The 26,118-nt window shown below is 39.6% G+C and overlaps 1 long non-coding RNA gene across 3 annotated transcripts; it reads left to right on the forward strand.

Moving 5' to 3' along the window:
* The first annotated feature begins 3,019 nt into the window (after window positions 1–3,019).
* LOC147379445 (uncharacterized) lies at window positions 3,020–25,393 on the forward strand. 3 transcript variants are annotated; one of them, XR_015133139.1, is made up of 5 exons: window positions 3,029–3,115; window positions 3,709–3,752; window positions 10,486–10,657; window positions 21,684–21,737; window positions 24,540–25,393. It is a non-coding gene; the product is annotated as an uncharacterized LOC147379445 (long non-coding RNA). The 3 variants fall into 3 exon arrangements; XR_015133138.1 differs by lacking the exon at window positions 3,709–3,752 and having other exon boundaries at window positions 3,028–3,115; XR_015133135.1 differs by lacking the exons at window positions 3,709–3,752; window positions 10,486–10,657 and having other exon boundaries at window positions 3,020–3,115.
* The last annotated feature ends 725 nt before the right edge of the window (window positions 25,394–26,118 follow it).

The raw sequence follows: 26,118 nt of genomic DNA on the forward strand, positions 1-26,118 counted from the left end.
GCATCTCATTTCATACATGATATTTTACATGTTTCAATGCCATTATGCCATTCTCCCAAATCTTCCCACCCGCTCCCTCTCCCACAGAGTCCATAAGACTGTTCCATACATCAGCGTCACTTTTGCTGTCTCGTACACAGGGTTATTGTTATCATCTTTCTAAATTCCATATATATGCGTTAGTATACTGTATTGGTGTTTTTCCTTCTGGCTTACTTCACTCTGTATAATAGGCTCCAGTTTCATCCACCTCATTAGAACTGATTCAAATGTATTCTTTTTAATGGCTGAGTAATACTCCATTGTGTATATGTACCATAGCTTTCTTATCCATTCATCTGCTGATGGACATCTAGGTTGCTTCCATGTCCTGGCTATTATAAACAGTGCTGCGATGAACATTGGGGTACACGTGTCTCTTTCCCTTCTGGTTTCTTCAGTGTGTATGCCCAGCAGTAGGATTGCTGGATCATAAGGCAGTTCTATTTCCAGTTTTTTAAGGAATCTCCACACTGTTCTCCATAGTGGCTGTACTAGTTTGCATTCCCACCAACAGTGTAAGAGGGTTCCCTTTCCTCCACACCCTCTCCAACATTTATTATTTGTAGACTTTTGGATCGCAGCCATTCTGACTGGTGTGAAATGGTACCTCATAGTGGTCTTGATTTGCATTTCTCTGATAATGAGTGATGTTGAGCATCTTTTCATGTGTTTGTTAGCCATCTGTATGTCTTCTTTGGAGAAATGTCTATTTAGTTCTTTGGCCCATTTTTTGATTGGGTCATTTATTTTTCTGGAGTTGAGCTGGAGGAGTTGCTTGTATATTTTTGAGATTAGTTGTTTGTTAGTTGCTTCATTTGCTATTATTTTCTCCCATTCTGAAGGCTGTCTTTTCACCTTGCTGATAGTTTCCTTTGATGTGCAGAAGCTTTTAAGGTTAATTAGGTCCCATTTGTTTATTTTTGCTTTTATTTCTGATATTCTGGGAGGTGGGTCATAGAGGATCCTGCTGTGATGTATGTCAGAGAGTGTTTTGCCTATGTTCTCCTCTAGGAGTTTTATAGTTTCTGGTCTTATGTTTAGATCTTTAATCCATTTTGAGTTTATTTTTGTGTATCGCTTCTCTTCTTTTCTCAGTTTGTAAGGCCTCCTCAGATAACCTTTTTGCATTTCTTTTTCCTGGGGATGGTTTTGGTCATTGCCTCCTATACAATGTTACGAACCTGTGTCCATAGTTCTTCAGGCACTCTCTCAGATCTAATCCCTGGAATCTCTTTGTCACTTCCACTGTATAATCATAATGTATTTGATTTAGGTCATACCTGCATGGCCTAGCAGTATTTCCCAGGGTAAGAAGGGTTGTTCATGTAGTCTAAAAGGCACCCAAAGTGGAGGGGCCTCCAGACTTGGCATGAGAACGTTGTTGTCTGTGTGATGGGAGACTGGGAAGCAAAGTGAATGTGTCAGAGCATGCTAATACGAGGGCACAGTCAGAGCTTGTTATCTCAGTGCAGGCCAACATTTGTTAAGTAGATCACTAATCCTGAAGACTTTATATACCAATTTGCAATATTAAATTGATAACCTACAGTGTGAGATCTTGCATGGGATTTCCATTTCAGCTTTATTATTTTTCTATGACTTTATTATTTGTCTGATTTGCCTTTCTGCTGCACCCTCAAATCACATGGCAGATTAATCTATTAAGTTTAGCTGGTGGTCATGTACACTGAGTTTCCTGCCATTTCTTATAGAGAAGCAAGATAGTTCCTGAGATAGTACCCAAAGAGGGCCAGAAGATTTTTCTGGATGTAATTCCTCTTTCTGTTTTCTTCCTAGTATTTTCTGAAACCTAGCATCACCTCTTGTTATATTTGGAAATCAGTCTAATTGATAGCAGCCATGCTGTTTTCTAATTCTCCATGTTTTCTTTGAAGAAAGCACTGAAGAGGTGTGAACAATATTAGTTGTTCGTAATGGCTGCTGCAACTTTTTGAACAAAATACTTAAAGTGTGCAAGGTCATTTATTCTAGGTCATTCATTTATTGATTTACCAATCAATCCCTTTTATACCCCTTGTAGCATTTTGACACACTATTAAATGTGCCCAAGCACTGTGTATTTATGGTCAACTCCTGTAGAATTATAAATGGGCATTTAGCTCTCAATGGGCATACATGCCAGCTTCATATTCTTAATGTGTGTTCACGCACCATTTCAAAAGGAAACATATCCAAATACTTGGGCCTAAGGGTTCTTCCTTAACCCTTGTCTTTGTTTCTGCTGTTAATTTCCTTCAGCATTCTGCTTCCTTGGTTTCTAGAGTTTGCTCTCCATTGGAATCACCAGTAGATTAAAAAAAAAAAAAAAATCCTGACTTGTCTTGTTCTGTCTTGTCTCCCTGTCCTAGGCATGCTGGCTTATTTGGCAGGGGGTACAAGCTGAGCTGGAGAAGGCAATGGCACCCCACTCCAGTACTCTTGCCTGGAAAATCCCATGGACGGAGGAGCCTGGTAGGCTGCAGTCCATGGGGTCGCTAAGAGTTGGATATGACTGAGCGACTTCACTTTCACTTTTCACTTTCACGCATTGGAGAAGGAAATGGCAACCCACTCCAGTATTCTTGCCTGGAGAATCCCAGGGACGGGGGAGCCTGGTGGGCTGCCGTCTATGGGGTCCCACAGAGTCGGACACGACTGAAGCGACTTAGCAGCAGCAGCAGCAAGCTGAGCACTGGGAGTTTTAAAGGCTTCCCAGGTGATTCTAATTGCTGCAAATATTAGGAGCAACCATTCTACTATCTGTGGTAGGTAGCACAAGTTATAAATAACAGGTTATAAACAGCCAAGTGTTTCTTAACTTCACTTAGGAAACATTATTTTCTATAGAATTACAGTGGCTCCATGAAAGAGCAGCTGAAATTTGGGTGACTGATGTAAGTAATGATTGAGTCATGCACGGACTCAGCTGAAACTGGTAGAACCCTGGTGGGATCCCTATAAATAGCCTGGGGAGCACCTGAAACTCACGTTCTCCAAGGGTGAGGACAAGTGAGTTTTGGGTAAAGCAGGAACCTCCAAGTCCCTGGTTTAGAGTCTTCTTGGAGTCTTCAAGGTAATACAAGATGAATCTCCACTCATGTACCATACCCCAAAGTTGTTTTTTTAAGGTAGTCTGAAATAACTTCGCACAGAAATAATTAGTTTGACAAAATTTGAACCTTGTCAGGAGCTTCCAGAAGACCAAAGCTTCTTGGGAGCTCTGTGTTTCTGAGACATTGTTTGAGAATTACATGCTATCTTGAGAATTGCTGAGGTCTTTTAGATAATATTCATCACAATTTTTCTTGCTTCATTTTATTACTTTCTTTATGCTTGCTCTCCAATCATAATTTTTTTGTTTCTGCGGGCCATATGTATTAAAAACAAAACAAAAGAAAATGGAAAAAATAAACTCTAGGAATTGATGGCCTTAATGAGACTGGGCTGGTCTTAGGAGAGCCTGAAGGACTTCTGTTAAGTTCCACTATTGATTTTATCAAAACAGGTTTTTAATTGTAATTTAAGTTTTGGTTGGATGAAAATTCAAATTACAATAGATGTTTTGAGAAAGTTATTAAATCAAATATAGAAATTCCTCTGAGAAGTAATGCTCCCTAGCCATCTCTGTGCCAGTGGTGCCTGAAAAATGTGCCCCCTTCTTTTAAGCACTGAACAAAAGCAGTCATTGTTTGGAAGAACCAAGATGAAAGGTATGTGAATAAGAAAAAGGATTTTTTTCTTCTCACACTAATTAATTCACACATTGCCCTGAACTGAAATGCAGTCTTTTGTGGTCAGAATTAATTTTCTCTTGGGTGGGAAAAGCAATGCTACTGTTTTATTTTAAGACCAAAAAAAATGATTCCTCCATTTGGCCAAGAAAGTTCAAAACAATTAGAGTGGATGTCTAAATGAGTAAGAAGTTAATTCTTTGTCTTGGGAAAATAACGTATGCTAAAGTGAGGAGAAATAAATGGCTGATGTTACTTCAGAGAAGTTAAGTACAACTGTCTTTCAATAAGGCATCTTCTAGAATGCCTAATCTGAGATTAGGGTTTGGTAAGAAGCAAGATGCACCTGGGCTATCCAGAACCCTATTAAACCTCACTTGGCTCACTTCCTCATATTTAGAAATGTTCACTCTCTTAGCAGGGAATGCTTGAATAAAAGTGAAAAAAATTATTTCAACTCTTTTGCTCTTAGAAATAAAATAAGGAATTGCTAATTTCATTACTCTCAGTTCTGTTTCTCTTAATATGGACCAGGTAACTCTAGATGCCCAGGGAAAATTTAAATCTCTAACTTCAAGAATTGCTTCTTAAACATAGGGTTAGAAGCATTTGATGGTATTGCATCAAGATGGCAATCAAATTTTAATATCTGATACTCCCATTTTAAATTATAACTTATCTTGAAATTGAAGTGAAAACTTTGACTTAAAAAGTGATGAATGAGAAAATAAATTCCTCCTGAATTGTTTATTCTTTCTTTACAATTAAAAGTATTGAATGAGACAATTTGAAAAATTGTGGTAATAATTTCTACATAGGCTATGTAAAAAAATAAATAAATAATCGAAAGCAGTTTGTTTCATTTTATGTACATAATCTATAAAATCTATAATACATATAACTATGCAAACTAGTGTGTATACACATATATAGCAAAATATATAGTTTGCTGGGGTTACCATCACAAAGTATCACAAACCAAATGGCTTAAAACAATGGAAACCTTTTGTCTCATAGCTTCAGAGCCTGCAAGCCTGAGATGAAGGTACTGGCAGGGTTGCTTCATTCTGAGGACAATGAGGGGGGAAATCTGTTTGGGGCACCTTCTCCAGTTTCTGGTACTTTGGCAGTCTGGTGTTCACTGGCTTGTGGAAGCATCATTCCTTCTCTCCTTTCATCTTTACATGGTGCTGTGTGTGTGTGTGTGTGCGTGTGTGTGTGTGTCTAGGTCTAAATTTGTCCTTTTATTACAAGGACACCTGTCCTCTTGGATTAGGCCCAACTGAATGACCTCATTCTGACTTCCTGGGCAAAAGACAGGCTCAGAAACCATGGCTAGAAATCTCTGGATGAGGGGAGGAGGGTAAGCTCCAGGGAGAGCAGTTTGCCCTGGCAGACTTCTGCTGAAGCTGGCCCAAATTGCAGAAGAGGTTAACTGTAAGTGAAGGTTGGAATTTTGACCATTACACAGGACTAATACATTTTTTAGTACTGATATGGGAGCAGCATTTTGTAACTAAATGTAACCAGAGGACTTAAGAACTGATCTAAGATTGACTGGAAAATTTAGAGATAGGCCAAGACCTTACCAAAAAGAACAGTAAAGTATGAGTCCAGATACAGAGTTTAAAGGTAGAGTGAGGGAGGATAAAATTTTTTTTTTTTTTTGGTGAATCCTGTAGAATTTCATTTTCTACTTCATATTTATGTCTTAATTGTTTTATTTTAAAAAAACATTCTTTACTAAATACTAAGACACATACTGTTTCAGGCTCAATGCTAAACATTTAAGAATCATTTTTTAAACTCTCATTAAAAACCTGTGGATGTTATTATTACCTTAATTTTATCTAGATAATTGCATCAGGAAGGTTAAAGAACTTGAAAAAATTGCTCAATTTTGTCTGGTTCAATTTTTTTCTCCAAGTCAAATACTATGTATATTCATTTTTCATATCTTCTTGTTCTCCCAACCCCACCCCAGATGAAGAAAATAACTCAGTTCTTTTCCTATACTGAATAATCATCAGATACTGAAGTGTAATTTTCTAGAATCAAGGTTAGAAGCTTAAAATAGTGATGTAAATTTATGATAATAGTTGTTGCTTAGAATTACCTATAAGAATATAAAACAATTGTTTACATATCATTTAAACAGCAGATCCAACCTTCCTTTTAGTTTTCAGATGTGTCAGTTTTTCCAAACTATGAAATTGTCAAGACCAGACTTTTATATTTACCAGTGCACTGGTCACATAAAACATACTTAGTGATTGAAATATCCTGGAATAGAAAAACAAATTCAACAGAATTTTTCTAAAGAAAAACTTGTGTGTTTGTTCGACAAAATAAGCTCCATCTTTCAAGAGAAAGCAGAAGGAGTGAAAAGGGAAAAACTTGCTCTGTTTTAAAATTCCGAAAATATGGTTACTTTTATATTACCTTTTATTCTGAGCTGGAGATTTGAATCGAGAAATTGGGATTGTGGAGAGTCAGTTGAGGGAATATTAACATTTATAATTTAGGCTAGAATTGACTACCAGACTTCATTGATATTCCAGTGGTTGAGTGACTCCATTTGTCCATAGTAATTCAATGCAACCATGTATAAACTCATAGATACTGTGTATACAATACTGAGAATGGAAAAGACACCTTTTCCTATTGACCATGCAAAATGGCTGTGATGCTTAAACAGTGTATGTAATCATCTTTAAATGATAAAGCAGTACAGTTGCTGTTATTTGAGATTTATTTGTTGATGCACACGGGTAGCCCTATATGTCTGGTTTAATTTTGCTGAATACTCAGTACAAAGAATCTGTTTAAATGTGTATTCTTACTGGAAAGACAAGATTTACTGTCAAAGGTCTCCTGGGACCCTGTGAGTGAGCACACTTTGGTAATATAGAGGAGCAATTCCAGTCTCCATGTCTGAGTTCTTCCTCCTGCTGTGGAGGTGTCTCATTACTAATGCTCTGAAAAGCACACATTCAGGGTTAAGGATCCTGTGCATTCTTCCCCGGGGCTTCCCTCTGCTTGATAGTCAGAGATAGTGCTAACAGCCCATATCATCTATATATGAATTCTTTCCCCAGTGCTACCTCTGTGTTCTGCCTTTTCTTAACTCCTTCAATTATGAGCAGAGATTGTTGACCACCTGCCAAGTTTTGCTTCCCTGTACCTTCCCTGCTTGGTTTTTGTGCTCTTCTGAAGTGTTCTGAGATTGTATGTCTGACATTGTTCTTGACTGCTCTCCAGCCTGGGTCCTCTTGATTACACTGAACTAGGAACTGGGCATCTTAGTTTGTGTTCTTCTAGAAGTAAGCTCTGAAAGAAGGATTTGGGTGCAAGTCGTTTGCTGGGAGATGATCTCAGAGAACTTTGGTAAAGAAAGCAAGTCATTGAAAGTGATTGATCAAGCAATTGATCATGGTTGGCAAGTGGAGCCCCAGTCTGCAGGGGGTCTGGAAACAGTATAGAACATTCCTTTGAGTACCTCATTTGTGGGTAACTCATCAGTATTTCTGGTCTGTTCAGTGTTGGGCAGAGTATACAAGTGTCCGGAAAAAGCCCTCAGGCAAAGTGTTTGCACTTGGGTGGAAGGAGGGTTTTCCCAGAAATGGTAATAGCCAGGGGGTATAAGTAGGGCACCAGCAGCATTTTTTTGTGGGGATACACATTTTCTAGTGGTGGTGGTTTTTCAGCTACTAAGTTGTGTCCAGCTCTTTGCAACCCCATGGACTGCAGCACACCAGCCTTCCTTGCCCTTCACCATCTCCTGGAATTTGCTCAAACTGAGGTCGATTGAGTCGGTGATGCCATCCCCAACCATCTAATCCTCTGTTGTTCCCTTCTCCTCCTGCCTTCAATCTTTCCCAGCATCAGGGTCCTTTCCAATGAGTCAGTTCTTCACATCAGGTGGCCAAAGTATTGGAGCTTCAGCATCAGTCCTTCCAATGAATATAGAATGTTGATTTCTAGTGGTTAGGGTTTAGCAAAATATATTTTTGCCCTTCAAGGCTATTCTTCCCATGAAATTTCTGGTATGCAGAAGCTTCATAGAGGAGATGGATTATCCTGCAGCAGGATCACTGTGCCTTATGGAAAGGAGGGAATTGCTTCCCAGGATATGAAGCTAGGTGGTGGTTAATCACTATGTCATATCTAATGCTTTGCAACTCCATGGACTGCAGAATGCCAGGCTTCCCTGTCCTCCACTGTCTGGAGTTTGCTCAAATTCATAAAAATTGTTCAAATCCAGTGTGGATGAAGCTAGGAAGAACTGTAAAGCCTGGTCTAGTTTCTCTGAACAAGGCTCAGGTGCAAAGGACAGTGAGGCTCCTGAAATAAAACTGCTGATAGTAAAATTAGCTTGCGGCCCATTCTAGTGTGATGTCTTTGGATTTCAAACAAAAGCGCTGTAGTGAATGAGGCTTTGGCAGAAAAGGTGGCTATTGTGGAAAGCCCCCTTAGACTCTGTCACTGTGGCATGGACTTGAGCTTTGAGGTGAATGTCTGGGCCTAGTGGTGTCAACTCTAGAGAGCCTAAGCCTGAAAGGGGTTGATCATCCCCAAGGAACAATGTTGACAGAGTGAACTGGACAAGGAAAACATAGTTGCAGGTTGCCCTATGGTGTGATGCTAGGTGTCAGTGGAACGATGGGGATCCTGTGCTCCTCTCTGTTGCTCACTTCCTACCGTCTTCTAGACTGCTCTAATCTCTTTCTAGTCCCTTGAATAACTCAGGAGGAGTGAGAAACATCACATGAAAGACACTAGACTTAGGGCTATTTAGTGTATTGAGTAATGGACTAGAAGAGGACAATGAAATATAGCCATAATTGAACGTCGAGTTTGTGAAGCAGGCTGTAATGGTTAAAGGAGGGAGATAATTGAGTTTTAATTCAGTGAATTTGACTATTTTGTCAGGCTTGTGGTAAAATGAAATGAGTGTGATAGTGTGTTGTAATCCTGTGATGCTGTTTTATGTGAGACATAAAGGCTTTCCTATGACCTTCTTGCATGTGCCAACAGTCTGCAGGCATAATTAATTATAATGTGGACTTTAACATTTTGATGTGGGGTGGAGGGTTTTATGAAGTACAAGGAAAATACTCAGAGTATCCTTTATGCTAGTTCCATTTAATAGTTTTGAGAAGAGTTTTAACATCTGATTCCATAAAAATTTTCAGGTTGAACCATCAGTAACTGTAATATTCCTGACAACTCTGCATGCAATAGCCCATTTCATTTTCTGTAAGGAGACAGGCACCTCCAACTTGATTTCCTTTTTTATTCCCCATAGTGTCAGGTTTATAAAAACACAGACTTTTCATCTTGTCTTAGATGACATCCTGGCTCTACAAGCCTTTGTAAGATGCTAGTTTTAACTTAATTTGTGCTGGTAAAAATCATATTTCTGTGTTTTAGAGAAGTACAGAATAGAGCTGAACTTGATTGTTAGCTAGCAGCATGTCTAAAGTCTTGATCAGTTTTATTTATATTCTGTGTGTTATTCTAGACATTTTTCTGTGACATTTATTATTCAGGTCAACTTTATCCAGATGTAATTTATTTATTGTAAAATATCCATTGAAATTGTACAATTTGGTAGGTTTTGACAGTTGTATACTATGAAACTATGCCACAACAAAGAGACAGACAATTTCCATCACCCTACAATTTTCTTGTGGCCCTTTGTGGTCCTCTCCTCAAGCCCTGTCCCCCCTCACCCCCGCCCCAGCCCTAGGCAAACACTGACTTGCTTTTTATTTTTGTTGATTAGTTGGCATTTTCTAGAATTTTATGGAATCATACACTATACACTTGATTGTGTCTGACCTTTTTCACTCATCTATGACTTTTAAGTAAAAAAAGAAAATAAAACTTTAATTGTTAAGGCCTATAAGTAAGCATTGACAGATTCAGCTGAGAGCAACAATAGAAAATTTATTAATAGCTGCTCTAGTGTGTACTACTGATTGGAAGGATAATCATAAGCTTAAATGAGAGGTATCTTATGTATAGTATTCATGATATGGAAATATTAGGTGAGCTTATGGTTTCTCCACAAGATAAAACGTTCTGCCAAAAACTTGAAGTTTCAAATACTTACAGATATTCAATTTTGCTTTTATTTCCTGCTAGAAATTAAATGACTGCCATGAAGGGACAGTTTAATTATGTTTCTTGCTGACAAGAATGCTAGGTCACAGTATGTGGATCAGGGATTTTATCTCTTGTTTTCTGTTATACATAGATATTTCTCCCAGCTGTCTAATTGGTATATTGAATTGGTTTACATTAACTGCAACCTTGATGCCAGTGGCATGGCTACCATGTTGGTTAAAAATTTAGATACCTTGGACATGTATACACTATCTATATGTAAAATTGATAGCTAATGGGAAGCTGCTAGAGGGGTAGGAAGGGAGCGGGGAGGGAGGCTCAAGAGAGGCAGGCTGTATATGTAATTATGGCTGATTCGTTTTGTTGTACAGCAGAAATCACAACATTGTAAAGCAATTCTCCAATTAAAAAAAATTTTACATGTTTATTAGAGAATTGACAATGCCTGGGATTTTCCAGTGACTCAACAGCAAAGATGGCCTAAAGTGCCCTTTTAAATGCTTATTTTAGTCAAGTTAACAAATACTTAAATTATTCAAAACGTGTACCTATACATAAAATTAAAACATGATTATTTCAGATCTAGTAAACAGTTACAGGAACCCTGGCTGTGTGGGCACAGGAGGGCCTAGAAGAGCTATCCCACGTTGAAGGTCAGGAAGGGTGGTGGTGAGGAGATACCCCTCGTCCAAGGTGAGAAGCAGTGGCTGTGCTTTGCTGGAGCAGCTGTGAAGAGATACCCCACGCCCAAGGTAAGAGAACTCCAAGTAAGATGGTAGGTATTGCAAAAGGGCATCAGAGGGCAGACACACTGAAACCAAACTCAAAGAAAACTAGTCAATCTAATCACACTAGGACCACAGCCTTGTCTAACTCAATGAAACTAAGCCATGCCCATGGGGCAACCCAAGATGGGCGGGTCATGGTGGAGAGATCTCACAGAATGTGGTCCACTGGAGAAGGGAATGGCAAACCACTTCAGCATTCTTGCCTTGAGAACCCCATGAACAGTATGAAAAGGCAAAATGATAGGATACTGAAAGAGAAACTCCCCAGGTCAGTAGGTGCCCAGTATGCTACAGAAGATCAGTGGAGAAATAACTCCAGAAAGAATGAAGGGTTGGAGCCAAAGCAAAAACAATACCCAGCTGTGGATGTGACTGGTGATAGAAGCAAGGTCCGATGCTATAAAGAGCAATAATGCATAGGAACCTGGAATGTCAGGTCCATGAATCAAGGCAAATTGGAAGTGGTCAAACAAGAGATGGCAAGAGTGAATGTCAACATTCTAGGAATCAGCGAACTAAAATGGACTGGAATGGGTGAATTTAACTCAGATGACCATTATATCTACTACTGCGGGCAGGAATCCCTCAGAAGAAATGGAGTAGCCATCATGGTCAACAAAAGAGTCTGAAATGCAGTACTTGGATGCAATCTCAAAAACGACAGAATGATCTCTGTTCGTTTCCAAGGCAAACCATGCAATATCACAGTAATCCAAGTCTATGCCCCAACCAGTGATGCTGAAGAAGCTGAACAGTTCTATGAAGACCTACAAGACCTTTTAGAACTAACACCCAAAAAAGATGTCCTTTTCATTATAGGGGACTGGAATGCAAAAATAGGAAATCAAGAAACACCTGGAGTAACAGTCAAATTTGGCCTTGGAATACGGAATGAAGCAGGGCAAAGACTAATAGAGTTTTGCCAAGAAAATGAACTGGTCATAACAAACACCCTCTTCCAACAACACAAGAGAAGACTTTACACATGGACATCACCAGATGGTCAACAACGAAGTCAGATTGATTATATTCTTTGCAGCCAAAGATAGAGAAGCTCTATACAGTCAGCAAAAACAAGACCAGGAACTGACTGTGGCTCAGATCATGAACTCCTTATTGCCAAATTCAGACTTAAATTGAAGAAAGTAGGGAAAACCACTAGACCATTCAGGTATGACCTAAATCAAATCCCTTATGATTATACAGTGGAAGTGAGAAATAGATTTAAGGGACTAGATCTGATAGAGTGCCTGATGAACTATGGAATGAGGTTCGTGACATTGTACTGGAGACAGGGATCAAGACCATCCCCATGGAAAAGAAATGCAAAAAAGCAAAATGGCTGTCTGGGGAGGTCTTACAACTAGCTGTGAAAAGAAGAGAATCAAAAAGCAAAGGAGAAAAGGAAAGATATAAGCATCTGAATGCAGAGTTCCAAAGAATAGCAAGAAGAGATAAGAAAGCCTTCTTCAGCGATCAATGAAAAGAAATAGAGGAAAACAACAGAATGGGAAAGACTAGAGATCTCTTCAGGAAAATTAGACATACCAAGGGAACATTTCATGCAAAGATGGGCTCGATAAAGGACAGAAATGGTATGGACTTAACAGAAGCAGAAGATATTCAGAAGAGATGGCAAGAATACACAGAAGAACTGTACAAAAAAGATCTTCACAACCAAGATAATCATGATGGTGTGATCACTGACCTAGAGCCAGACATCCTGGAATGTGAAGTCAAGCGAGCCTTAGAAAGCATCACTATGAACAAAGCTAGTGGAGGTGATGGAATTCCAGTTGAGCTCTTTCAAATCCTGAAAAATGATGCTGTGAAAGTGCTGCACTCAATATGCCAGCAAATTTGGAAAACTCAGCAGTGGCCACAGGACTGGAAAAGGTCAGTTTTCATTCCAATCCCAAAGAAAGGCAATGCCAAAGAATGCTCAAACTACCGCACAATCGTACTCATCTCACTTGCTAGTAAAGTAATGCTCAAAATTCTCCAAGCCAGGCTTCAGCAATACGTGAACCATGAACTTCCAGATGTTCAAGCTGGTTTTAGAAAAGGCAGAGGAATGAGAGGTGAAATTGCCAACATCTGCTGGATCATAGAAAAAGCAAGAGAGTTCCAGAAAAACATCTCTTTCTGCTTTATTGACTATGCCAAAGCCTTTGACTGTGTGGATCACAACAAACTGTGGGAAATTCTGAAGGAGATGGGAATACCAGACCACCTGATCTGCCTCTTGAGAAATCTGTTTGCAGGTCAGGAAGCAACAGTTAGAACTGGACATGGAACAACAGACTGGTTCCAAATAGGAAAAGGAGTAGTACATCAAGGCTGTATATTGTCACCCTGTTTATTTAACTTCTATGCAGAGTACATCATGAGAAATGCTGGACTGGAAGAAACACAAGCTGGAATCAAGATTGCCGGGAGAAATATCAATAACCTCAGATACGCAGATGACACCACGCTTATGGCAGAAAGTGAAGAGGAACTAAAAAGCCTCTTAATGAAAGTGAAAGTGGAGAGTGAAAAAGCTGGCTTAAAGCTCAACATTCAGAAAACGAAGATCATGGCATCTGGCCCCATCACTTCATGGGAAGTATATAGGGAAACAGTGGAAACAGTGTCAGACTTTATTTTTCTGGGCTCCAAAATCACTGCAGATGGTGACTGCAGCCATGAAATTAAAAGACACTCCTTGGAAGAAAAGTTATGACCAACTTAGATAGCATATTGAAAGCAGAGACATTACTTTGCCAACAAAGGTCTGTCTAGTCAAGGCTATGGTTTTTCCAGTGGTCATGTATGGATGTGAGAGTTGGACTGTGAAGAAGGCTGAGAGCCGAAGAATTGATGCTTTTGAACTGTGGTGTTGGAGAAGATTCTTGAGAGTCCCTTGGACTGCAAGGAGATCCAACCAGTCCATTCTGAAGGAGATGAGCCCTGGGATTTCTTTGGAAGGAATGATGCTAAAGCTGAAACTGCAGTACTTTGGCCACCTCATGCGAAGAGTTGACTCATTGGAAAAGACTCTGATGCTGGGAGGGATCGGGGGCAAGAGGAGAAGGGGACGACAGAGGATGAGAAGGCTGGATGGCATCACTGACTCGATGGACGTGAGTCTGAGTGAACTCCGGGAGTTGGTGATGGACAGGGAGGCCCGGTGTGCTGCGAATCATGGTGTCGCAAAGAGTCAGACACGACTGAGCGACTGAACTGAACTGAAACGGTTACAGATACTTAACTCATGTGATTGTTAAACTCTATAATTTATGTACCATAAGGGGCCTCACTTTACAGATGAGGAAAATGAGGCTGAAAGTCTAATGCCTCCATTGTAAAACAACTGTTAAGTGGCTGATGCAGAAGTCAGACCCAGAAGTCTAATTCCAAGGTGCTCTTAGCCAGATTAGTTTTTCATCTCTTCATTGGCAGATTCTTTCTTATTTACACTGTATATGCTCAGCCTTGGCCTCTGCATATTAGGTTCCAACTCTTGGTCCTTTTTGGCATTATTTCTCTCTACCTTTTGGCATTATTGGCTCTCCTACCAACCCAGAATTTTTATATCTATATAGCCAGGAATAAGGAAGGGGTGGTAGGGTGGGTGGGTGGTAGGAGTGAGGTGGTGAGTGGTGCCTTAGCACCTCAGGTATGTGATTTGGAGTTCAGTTGTTTGCAAATCTTTGTTTCGGTTTCAGCTTACATATTTATTTCAGACAGGATTCAGAGAGTTCATAAGACCTTTCCAGGCATCACCTCACTTTTTGATGAGTTCGCTTTTACATGTGCAGAATTCATGAGAATGTCATCTTGTTAGACTTGGCATTGGCCAAGCCTTTACTAATGAGTCTAATTATGGGCTCCTAACTGTAGAGAGAGAGGAGGGGTGGTGTATAGAGAGTCTAAAAGAATAATGAGCGTGATTAATGAGTTTGAGGCTTGGAACTTCTGAAGAAAGGATGCGGGAAATTTACCAATGTGTACAGAACAGACACAAAGACCTTTCTAGGTTATTTCACAAAGGTTAGCCATTTTCACTAAGGTCAAAACAAGAGATTTCATAGCTGAGGGATTCAGATGAAAAGTCAGAAAAGGTAGAGACTGTAAAGCTCTAATATAGTTTCTAATGAGTTAGCTGCTTTTTGTGCCACTGTAATAGGTAGTCCTATAAGATTGCCTGTTAACTGTTGTTAAGGCAGTGTTCTGTAAAGGCTGCTGCTTAAAGAAACTTTCCTCCTCTGTCATTGAAATTTTGAAAGAATCAGGTAGTATCTGCTCAGTCCACATATCTTTAAAAAACAACACTGGGAGGAATTTAACTCTGAAGTTTATACAAAGGTTTTGTTGAGATTGATTGAATGTATACTCTGTAATAAGAACTATACAGGCTGCACCAGGCATATTTGGTATATGCTTGATGAACACAATAGTTGCCAAAACCAGTTTCCAGGGTTTCCTCACTCTGAGATGGGCAATGATAACCCTTCCATACAGGGTCCCTGTGGGAGACCACAGTTGTCCCACCTGGGCTCTGGGGACCTAGCAAGCATCTCTTCAGTGTGTCCCATATAAGCTCATCTTATGCTAATCTGTGCACAGTTACCACATTGTCAAGATAAAAATCACAAACGGTTCTCAGTGTCTGCTTATATACTTGATCAAAGCTCCATCTTTGACAACTGAGTTCTTATTAACTTATTTCTTTGGCTGGTTCTTCTTTTCTATTAATACCAGATCCTATTCAAATCTCTGTTGCCTCTATTTTTGTTAAACTTCAGAACTGTTTGACAAATTTTCTGGTTCTGAGGTTGTTCATTTTTTGGAATTGACGTTCTTATGCCCGCCTTGTGATAACCATCAGTCCCTGGGATGTCAGAGTCCCTGTTCTACTGGGGACATGATACTCCTTTTATCCAAAAAGAGCTGAGATTTGTGGCTTGTATTCCCAAACAAAATGTGTATAGATAAATGGATACAATCATAAAATTGGATATATGTAAAAAATTATATTTCACCCCAGAGATGCTGATATTCCTGTGCTACTGCTCTTTTCTCATTTCCTTTTTAGTCTCTAATGATGTACCTGATGAACTGTACTTCTTCCCCTCACTTTCCTCTAACTTTGTTGTGTTTTTATGTCAGTGAATGGAGTCATATTCTATTTGGTAATTTTAACCAGAAGCCAGAGAAATATTCTAATCTATTACCTATGGCTACCTATTCCAGAATAGACCTTGAATGAATCCATTTTTCTCCACATCTCTTACCTGAAACACTACCATGCCTCACTTAGACCACGGCAGCTCCCTACTAAACTTGTAGTTACTCATGCCGTTGTATGCTTCTATGCTCTATGCAGAACTATGCCAGGTTATTTTTTCTGAAATGTAAATCTAATGATTTCATACTCTCTGCTTAAAACCATTCAGTGGCACTGCACTTTGGATACATTACTTTTTTTTTTTTTTAACATGGCCAATCTGATTTTGTCACTGTCTGTGTATCTTCTCTTTCCTTGATGCTATCACATTACCCTCACTGGCCTTCTTTTGGCTCTTCAGCTATTCCAACTTTTCTTCTGCCTCAGTGCCCTTGCCTCAAAATGTTTACTCTCCTTCTCTTCATTCAGTTCAGTTGCTCAGTAGTGTCCAACTCTTTGCAACCCCATGGACTGCAGCACACCTGGCTTCCCTGTCCATCACCAACTCCCAGAGCCTACTCTAATTCATGTCCATTGCATCGGTGATGCCATCCAACCATCTCATCCTCTGGCATCCCCTTCTCCTCCTGCCTTCAGTCTTTCCCAGCATCAGGGTCTTTTCAAATGAGTAAGTTCTTCACATTAGATGGCCAAAATATTAGAGTTTCAGCTTCAGCATCAGTCCTTCCAATGTATATTCAGGACTGATCTCCTTTAGAATGGACTGGTTGGATCTCCTTGAAGTTCAAGGGACTCTCATGAGTTTTCTCCAACACCACAGTTCAAAAGCATCAATTCTTCTGTGCTCAGCTTTCTTTATAGTCCAACTCTCACATCCATACATGACTACTGCAAAAACCATAGCCTTGACTAGATGGACCTTTGTTGACAAAGTAATGTCTCTGCTTTTTAATATGCTGTCTAGGTTGGTCATAACTTTTCTTCCAAGGAGCAAGCACCTTTCAACTTCATGGCTGCAGTCACCATCTGCAGTGATTTTAGGGCCCAAGAAAATAAAGTCTCACACTGTTTCCATTGTTTGCCCATCTATTTGCCGTGAAGTGATGGGACCAGATGCCATGATCTTAGTTTTCTGAATGTTGAGCTTTAAGCCAGCTTTTTCACTCTCCTCTTTCACTTTGATCAAGAGGCTCTTTAGTTCTTCTTCACTTTCTGCCATAAGGGTGGTGTCATCTGCATATCTGAGGTTATTGATATTTCTCCCGGCAATCTTGATTCCTAGTTGTGCTTCATCCAGCCCAGAATTTCCTATGATGTACTCTGCATATAAGTTAAATAAGCAGGGTGACAATATACAGCATTGATTTACTTGTTTCCTGATTTAGAACCAGTCTGTTGTTCCATTTCCAGTTCTAACTGTTGCTTCTTGACCTGCATACAGATTTCTCAGGAGGCAGGTCAGGTGGTCTGGTATTTTATTTAACTGTTAGCCAGTCTTTCAGGTTAGAGCTTAAATTCCATTGCTCTTCCAGTCTAAATCAGATCCCTTCTTAGTATCTTTCATCATGCTCTTGGTGGCATAAGCTGTATGTCTTGTGTTAATATCCATTTTCCTCACTGGATTTTAAGTTCCTGAAGTCTGGCATTATGTACTTTCCCCCTCCTCTGTTACCTTGGTTCCTAGTTCAGTAGGTATTTCATAAGTATTTGTTGTGTCAGTGATTAAAATCCTTTCTAAGAAACTTTCATAGTTACTAAAAGTGTTGCTGCTACTGCTACTAAGTCATTTCAGTCGTGTCTGACTCTGTGTGACCCCATAGATGGCAGCCCACCAGGCTCCACTGTCCCTGGGATTCTCCAGGCAAGAACACTGTGGGTTGCCAGTGTATTACATACCTATTTGGATGAAATTTCAAGTATACATGTATAGCCTACATCTAATAGGAGCTGTAGACAAATCTTTACTACAGTTTAATTAGGGATAGTTCTAGGGATATGATTCATTTTGAATCTTACCTTTTGGTTAGTTATATTTATAATCTGTATTTAAAACCTTTTAGGAGTGCTTGTCTGTATTTTGAGTTTGATTCTTCATTTTTCTTTAAAAAGTGCCACCTGTCATTTCTTAGGTTGTCCATGCCTAACACAGATCAGATATAGTGACTTTTGCATCCCAGACAACTCATTTTAAATAGAACTGTTGTACACATATTAAGGCATCTAGTCCTAATGAAGTAAAGTTGGAGTTTATTTTCTCCTGGCTTCTTCAAGCCCCATCTTATTAAAGAACCATAAAGCCAGCCATTAGCTGTGCTCAGTTCTGGTCGCTACTTTATCATTTCATGCTTGAGACTCGCTACTTTCTTGAGTTTTGCCTCTTAAATAATTGGCAGTTGCAACAGGAGAGATGTCGTTCTCCTTTCACTTGTCCAACTAAAAAAAAAATGGGACTGACTTACAAGGTGCTGAAAATGGCTTTTATGCTCCTGCGACAGTTTTCTAATTGGAGAGCTTTCTTCTACAAAGAAGAGACCCTTTAAGCTAACAAAAGCCCCTTGCTCTCTGGACATCTCTTCTACATCTCTCCCTGCCTCCTAACAACCTCTCTCCCCCTGCCTAGTCAGAAGAAAGATTTTTGCACAATAATTGTTAGTTAAGATACTGTCCCTAGATGCTGTCAGCTGCTTTGCTTTAGAATTGCAGAAATCTCTTGAGAAAAACAACTGTATATAAACCAAACAATTAATGTTATTTACATAGTCATAATAATCCACTAAGAAGTATTGTTATCTTCTTAGAGTCATTTGAGAGAGAAGTCAGGGTAGATAAGTGGGATTTAACCCTGGTACACAGAACAAGAAAGATGAATAGATGCCTTTTAAAAGTTCCTTTCAGGCTTTTGAGTCTATGATAAAACATGTCTTCTTGCTTTTTGCACAAAGAGAACAATGGTTACAATGACAGTCACTGTTTTTTGAGGAACACTGTGTACCAGATTCTGAACCCCAATTTTTATAATCATAATCCAATTAATCTTTTCAATCAGTCTAGAAGGTAGACATTTCTTTCCATATTTTACGGGTGAGAAAACTGAAGTGTAGAGAAGCTGAGAATACTGTCGTCACCTTACTGTTCCCAGATTTACTTTGTGATTGGTATAACTTTATTGCCAGAAGACCTCAAGTATTTTAAGTAGACCGTCCCAAATTTACCTGATAAACTGTAGGAATTTGAGTTTGTAAAAAATCAAAGAAACACCTATCATATTTTTGCTCTAAAATTACGAGCTGGAGAAAGTAATGGTGTATGACTCATGGCTACTGACTTCTGTAGGCAGCCTTTGCCCCATGATGAGTGTTGTATTACAATGGGTGGCTTCCATTTCTTTATTTGAACGTTTTGAAACCAACCAGATTTAAAGTCCTACAACTCTAAGAATCTAAGACAGTTGAAGATATTGAAATTTACATCTTGAGATTAGAGTGAATCTTATATACTGGCCCTCATAGGCATAAAGCTCTATGAAACCTTTGATCATTTCATGAGTGGCAAAATGATACTTGCTTTTAAATTTCTGCTGGCTGTTTCCAATCACAAGTCACTTCTTGAGTAATGCCTCATGCAGTGTCATAACCATATGAGGATGCCAGTTAGAGCAACAATATTGCCCTGCTGGATGGTCATCAGTGTCAGGAGATGAGGCAGACTCCTATTGCTTGATCAAGATGTTTAAATTCCCATTCTGCACAAATGGAAATGCTTGGAAGAATATAATGAGAGGTAATAGTAATTTTTAGATTGCCTGTCAACCCTAAGCCCATTTCTATCTATCACGGAAATGATAGAACTCTCTCTTCTTGGGCTTTTCTTATTTGCATAACAGCATCAATACCTTTCAGTTTTTTTCCCCCCAGTTTCCCACTAAAACAGAACCTTGATTTGCAGTGTCTTAATGCATTCTGGCATAGACGATTCACTCCTTCTTGAAAAATGTATAAGTCAGCTACCAATTAAGCACAGAAATCAGTAATAAATAGAATACCAAATAAAATATTTGTATATTGACTCCAACAACTTACCTGGTCGCAAACTATCTCTCTATGTTCTTGCATGGAACCCTGGAAGCGATTTTCTGGTCATATTCTCTACCGTTTGGTTTTAATTGGCTAATCCCTATACGTAGAGAATTCCCACCCAACACGTATGAGTGTAGAAAGCAGCTGCCTTCATGCTAGATGGTTCAGTATATCAATTAAAAGTGATGTATGGCTATTTGCTAAAGTTACACTTATTTTAAAAAATATGTCTGTGTGAACTGAAATCTACAGAGGATAAAATGAACTCACTTAGAGGGAAGTCATGTCATCAAGGGGCTGTTGGCTGGACTCCCAGACAGGTCCCCACAAGGTGGTCTTTCCCTCAGTGGAGTTGCTGCAGTTAAGTAGGATACTGATAGTCTTAAAGACTTAGAAGTGCAGTCTTGTCAGTGTCGTGAAGTACTCAGGTTCAGGATGCTGTTTTCTGCTAACAAAACTCAAGAGACTGTTACAAAAGCAGAATGTCAATCCTTTAGTTAATGAGAAATATGACTTTCAGTTTGAACTGTCCTTACTTTGATCCAAGGCCAAAGCCTTCACTTATGCATGAATCCTGTTCCTTCTCACTGACTTTTTAACTGCTTAACCCCTGCAGTTTTCCTGCTTTTGCCTCCATCAACAAATTTCCCTTCATCATTCTGTCATCATTGAGCATACTAACGTATCTCCCATCTTAACAAAAACCCTACTAATATCTCATTTTCCTCCAGTTACCATCTGATTTCTCTTTTTTTTCTTAGCAAAACTCCTCAAAGTTAAGTGACATGCATATTTCATACATTTATCTCCCTACCTCCTGTTCGCTCATCAGCTGACTTGAGATAGAACCAGTTCTTCACCACTCCACTAGAACAATGTAGAATAGAAAAGCATGAAAAGAAGACCTAACATTGTTAAAGGCATGACTTCTTCCCTAAAGTTGTTGTTGTTTAGTTGCTAAGTCATGTCTGACTCTTCTTGAAACCCCATGGACTGTAGCCCAACAGGCTCCTCTGTTGATGGGGTTTCCCAGGCAAGAATACTAGAATGGGTTGCCATTTCCTTCTCCAGGGGATCTTCCCGACCCAGGGATCCAACCTGCATCTCCTGTATTGGCAGGCGGTTCTTTACCACTGTGCCAGCAGGAAAGACCCTTCCCCAAAGTACCTGTACTTATTAAACAAAAATCAATTTTCAAATTGTTTTTGGAGGAAAAATGTTCATTAGTTTTTCAGTAAACAGCCTGGTTGAAATATAGAGAAGTTCAGTCAAGGTCTTTTCCTAGGCTCCTTCTGTTTGTTCAGTGCTACTTGCAGAGATTCAGCTTGCTAGCCCATAAGTTGGGAAATTGATGTGCAGTACAGATACTTTTACTATTTTTGTGGCCCATGATGCATACAGGTCTTTAAGATCCAATGGCATGAGATGATGCCTACATGTTGGTTTTGTTCACTCACTTTAGAGTCTGCTGCATCTCCATCTTAGATAAAGTTTCTCCTATAGAAAGCTGCAGTAATAAAATCTTGTCACAGTGACTGGCATATAAAACCCAAGCTGCTTAGCACAAGGCCTTAGAAGATCTGGCCTCAGATCTCTGAGGCCTGGTCCTACCACCTCTTGCTCAATTTGTGAAAAGTGGTTTTTCTTTTCCAGGAACACATCCAGCTTTTTCTCCCTTACAGTCTTAATACTTCTTAATACTTCCTGACTAGATTGAAATACTTTTCTCCTTATCTTTCAGGTTTCTGCTGAAAAGAAATTCTCTGAGAGGATATCTTTGGCTACTCTATATAAGGTAACATTTCATTTCCTTATTTTGTTGATTTTCTATGAACACAGATTATCTGAGTGACTGAATAATGGCCAGGAACTTGTGAATGTTCCTTTAAATGGGAAAAGGAATTTTGACATCGGAACATTATCTCGGATTATCTGAGCGGGTTCAATGTAATCTCAAGGGTCCTCATAAGTGGGAGGCAGGAGGGTCAGTCAGAAAAAGGAGAGGTGACTATGGAAGCAAAAGTGGGAGGGAGTGATGCATTTTGCATATGGAGAAAGGGGCACAGACCAAGGAATGCAGGTGGTCTTCTGAAGCTAGAAAAGGCATTCTGTCATAGATTCTTGGGGAGAAATCTGTCTTAATTTTAGCCAAGATTCATTTTGGACTTCTGAATTCCAGAAATGTAAGACAATAAGTTTGAATTGTTTGCAGCAACCAAGTTTGTTGGAACAGCAATAGTAAACTAATACATCATCTGAATTTTATGCTTGCTTATTTACACGCTCATTTATTTCCATCTTCCTAGTTCGTATGCAGACAACATGAGGGGAGGAATGTCTCTCTTGTTACTTGCATCAGTGTGTGTCCAGTGGTTAAAATAGTACTTGGCACAGAGTGTGTGCTAAATCACTCTTGGCTAAATGATTAAGTGGGATTACTTATGTTCATTGATTCAGACAGTATATATCAGTCAGGGTTAAGAGAGAGAAGCAGACACACAGACACATAAGACTTAGATATTTTGAAATTCTGGAATTTACTGAGTCTCTGCACTGCTCATTGTCTTCTCAACTGATCTGATTTTGGAGCTTAAAGTCCCCAGAGCAGTTGTGAAGGGCAGATAGATACAAACTGGGAGAGAATAAGAGCAAGTTGGGATATACAAGCTAGAGTCAGTGAGGACTGATTGAAGTGTCACTTCTTGTGACTTTTGACTTTGGTGAAATGAATGTCCTGCAGAAATTCAGGAGCTTGTTGTCTTGTTGTGAAACATACATACCTGGCCCAGGAGTTAGTTACACTGAATGAGATGCAGGGGAAGTTGGGGGAGTTGCAGGCCTGGCTGCAGTCTCATGCCAGCACCATGAGTCAGAAGATGAGTAATATGTATAAGTAGCAAAATGCTGTTCCAAATCTACTCTCCAAATTCCCCATAAGAATCTCTGTGGTGGCCTGCCTACTTTAACTGGAGACATACAGATGTAAGTGTACAATTAAGGATAACTTCCCAGGTGGCACCAATGGTAAAGAACCTGCATGCCAGTAAGGGAGACACAGATTCCATCTCTCCATCAGGAAGATCTGGAGAAGAAAATGGCAACCCACTCCAGTATTCTTGCCTGGAGAATCCCATGGATGGAGGAGCCTGGCAGGCTATAGTCCAAAGAGTCGGACATAACTGAAGTGACTTAGCACAAGTGTAACTCATAATCAGGATATTTAATGGTATCAGGTTTTGATTGTCATAGTTTTGGTGATCTTCACAGTGGACACATATGCCTATACACACATAAGCACGCATCTTTTAGGCCTTCTAGAGAGTTCTTGAAATAGCATCTGGATGGTCAATGAAAAACATGCCTCTTAAAAATTGCTTCCAAAATAGACATTTTACACTTTTTTCAACTTTCACATTCTTTCTTAAGATAATATCTTCAGAGTGTATCCAATCTGGTCTTAATGTTTTGGGATCTATTTTTGCCTTAAGAGGTTTTGTTGTTTTGAGCTGATTTGTTACACTGATTTACAAAACTTCTTTGCTAAGCTCTTGACATTTGAGGAATAGTTAATATCCATTACCAGAAATAAAATATTTCATTTTCAGTGAAGAAGCAGAAATGAAATTGAGGGCATGGGGAAGACCTAGTACTTTTCCCACTCAGGTTGCCCCGTGACTCTGAGTTCTCTTGGGTACCAGGACACATCTCAGACATTTCTCCCCCTTTCCTCTCTGTTCATTCTGTTTTTCACTCCAGTCTTTGAGCCTTTGTTGAGTAGAATTAGAATAATCAATGTGTGTGTGTTCATTCATGTCTGACTCTTTGCAACCTCATGGACTCTAGCCCACTGGACTCTCCTGTCTGTGGGATTTACCAGGCAAAAATACTGGAGTGGGTTGCTGTTTACTTCTCCAGGGGATCTTTCCCACTCAGGGATCAAACCTGGTCTTCTTATTGGCAGGTGGATTCTTTACCACTGAGCCACTTGGGAAGCTGTAGAATAATCAATAGAGCCTCTGAATTGAAAGAAGGCCAGATTTGAAATTTAAGAGATGTAGAAGATAAGAGAGGGTGAAGAATGAAGAATATGAAGCAAAATTTGGAGTTGAGAGGGAGTTTTAGACAGTTAGCAGAGAAAGATATTGGTGATAGCTACAGCGCCAGTGAGATACTGAGTGAAAGAGTATACTATGTCCACAAGTCCACAGTGTGGAAGGGAGTGAGTGGAACGAATGGAGAAGGCAGCATCAACATATATACACTATCGTGTGTAAAATGGATAGTTGCTGAGAAGCTGCTATATAACACAGGGAACCCAGTCTGGTGCTCTGTGATGACCTAGAGGAGTGGGACTGGGGGGAGGGAGGGAGGATCAAGACAGAGGGGATATATGTATATTTATGACTGATATGTATTCTTGTATGGCATAAACCAATACAACTTTGCAAAAATTTAAAAGCAAAAACTGGTAGAACAACAAAAAATTTACTGTGGCTTGAGTAGATATTTTACTGTTGTTTTGAGTGACTCAGGAAAGGTAAGTAGTTTCCATTTTTTCCTCTGTCCACTGTTTTAAAATATGACCAATACCTTGCAGGAAGAGTGGGGGCAAAGAAGAGTCACTTTTGTTTCCCTCATGAAGCCTTTTACCCAGTAAATAGAAAATCTAAAACTGGAAGGAATATGATGAAAGAAGAGGATGGTTTATGGTGAACCTACAACTTGGGGGCCTAGCGTAGATCATGGGGCTGAAGACTACTTCTCAGAGAAAGTGACATTTATGTAGAAACTTGTCAGATGGCATTTGTGGGAATAAAGGACATGATTCATGTAAAGTGTTTAGCACAGTGTATGACAAATGGGTATTAGCAATATTATAATTATTTTAAATCATGTAGTGTTCTTGTATCTTCTTTAAAACTAGATGGTAAAAGCATTCATGGCAGAGTAGATTTTTCTGTTCATTTTAAATCCCTATAAATTTCCAGCTCTCTTCCTTGTAGTGATGTATAGTTAAGAGAACTCGAGTCCTCTGATGTTGCTGCTAAGTCGCTTCAGTAGTGTTCGACTCTGTGCGACTCCATGGACAGCAGCCCACCAGGCTCTGCCGTCTCTGGGATTCTCCAGGCAAGAACACTGGAGTGAGTTAACATTTCCTTCTCCAATGCATGAAAGTGAAAAGTGAAAGTAAAGTCGCTCAGTCGTGTCTGACTCTTCACGACCCCCCAGACTGCAGCCTACCAGGCTCCTCCATCCATGAGATTTTCCAGGCAAGAACACTGGAGTGGGTTGCCATTGCCTTCTCTAGACAAGGATTAAAATCACAAACTATGAGTTGTATAAGTCTAGGGAACATATTTAACTGGGCTATAGTTTTCTTACTTGTAAAGTGAGAATGATACTGCTTCAAGGAATTTCTGTGATGATTAAAAATGAACATGTCTAGTACAACATGTGAGTGAAGTCTCTGTCATGTTCAACTCTTTGTGACCCCATGGACTCTAGGCTGCCGGGTTCTTCCATCCATGGGATTTTCCAGGCAAGAATACTGGAATGGGTTGCCATTTCCTTCTCCAGAAGATCTTCTCAATCCAGGGATTGAACCCAGGTCACCTGCATTGCAGGCAGACTCCTTATTGGCTGAGCCACCAGGGAAGTCCATAGAAGTACAACATAGATGCACAATAAAATTTTTAGTAATATTAAGTAATATTTCCTTATATCAAGGGAGAAAATTGGTAGCATTTTTAGTTGTATATTAATCATTTGAAATTTATGATAATTTGGTTGTAGGTGAGAGAAATTTGTGTCATCTATAGATGAATCTGAATAAGAAAGAAAGAAATAATGTTCATATAATGTTTATCTTAAAAGATGACAGCTTTTAGAAAAACTTCTATCCAGAATCCCAAAAAATATAAGAAGGAAAAACAAAAGTCACCCATAGTCCCCTTCTCCACTTAGTCCCTCTTTATAGAAGAATGTTTGTGAAAAGTGAAGTTGTTACTTAGTCGTGTCTGACTCTTTGTGACTCCATGGACTATAGCCCGCCAGGCTCCTCTGTCCATGGGATTCTCCAGGCAAGAATGCTGGAGTGGGTTGCCATTTCCTTCTCGGGGGATGTTCCTGACCCAGGGATCCAAGCTGTGTCTCCTACTTTGCAGGCAGATTCTTTA

This window comes from Bos grunniens, chromosome 1 (assembly GCF_055505025.1).
Source record: "Bos grunniens cultivar Pamir isolate PY7600 chromosome 1, Bosgru_T2T1.0, whole genome shotgun sequence".
In the NCBI taxonomy this organism is placed as follows: domain Eukaryota; kingdom Metazoa; phylum Chordata; class Mammalia; order Artiodactyla; family Bovidae; genus Bos; species Bos grunniens.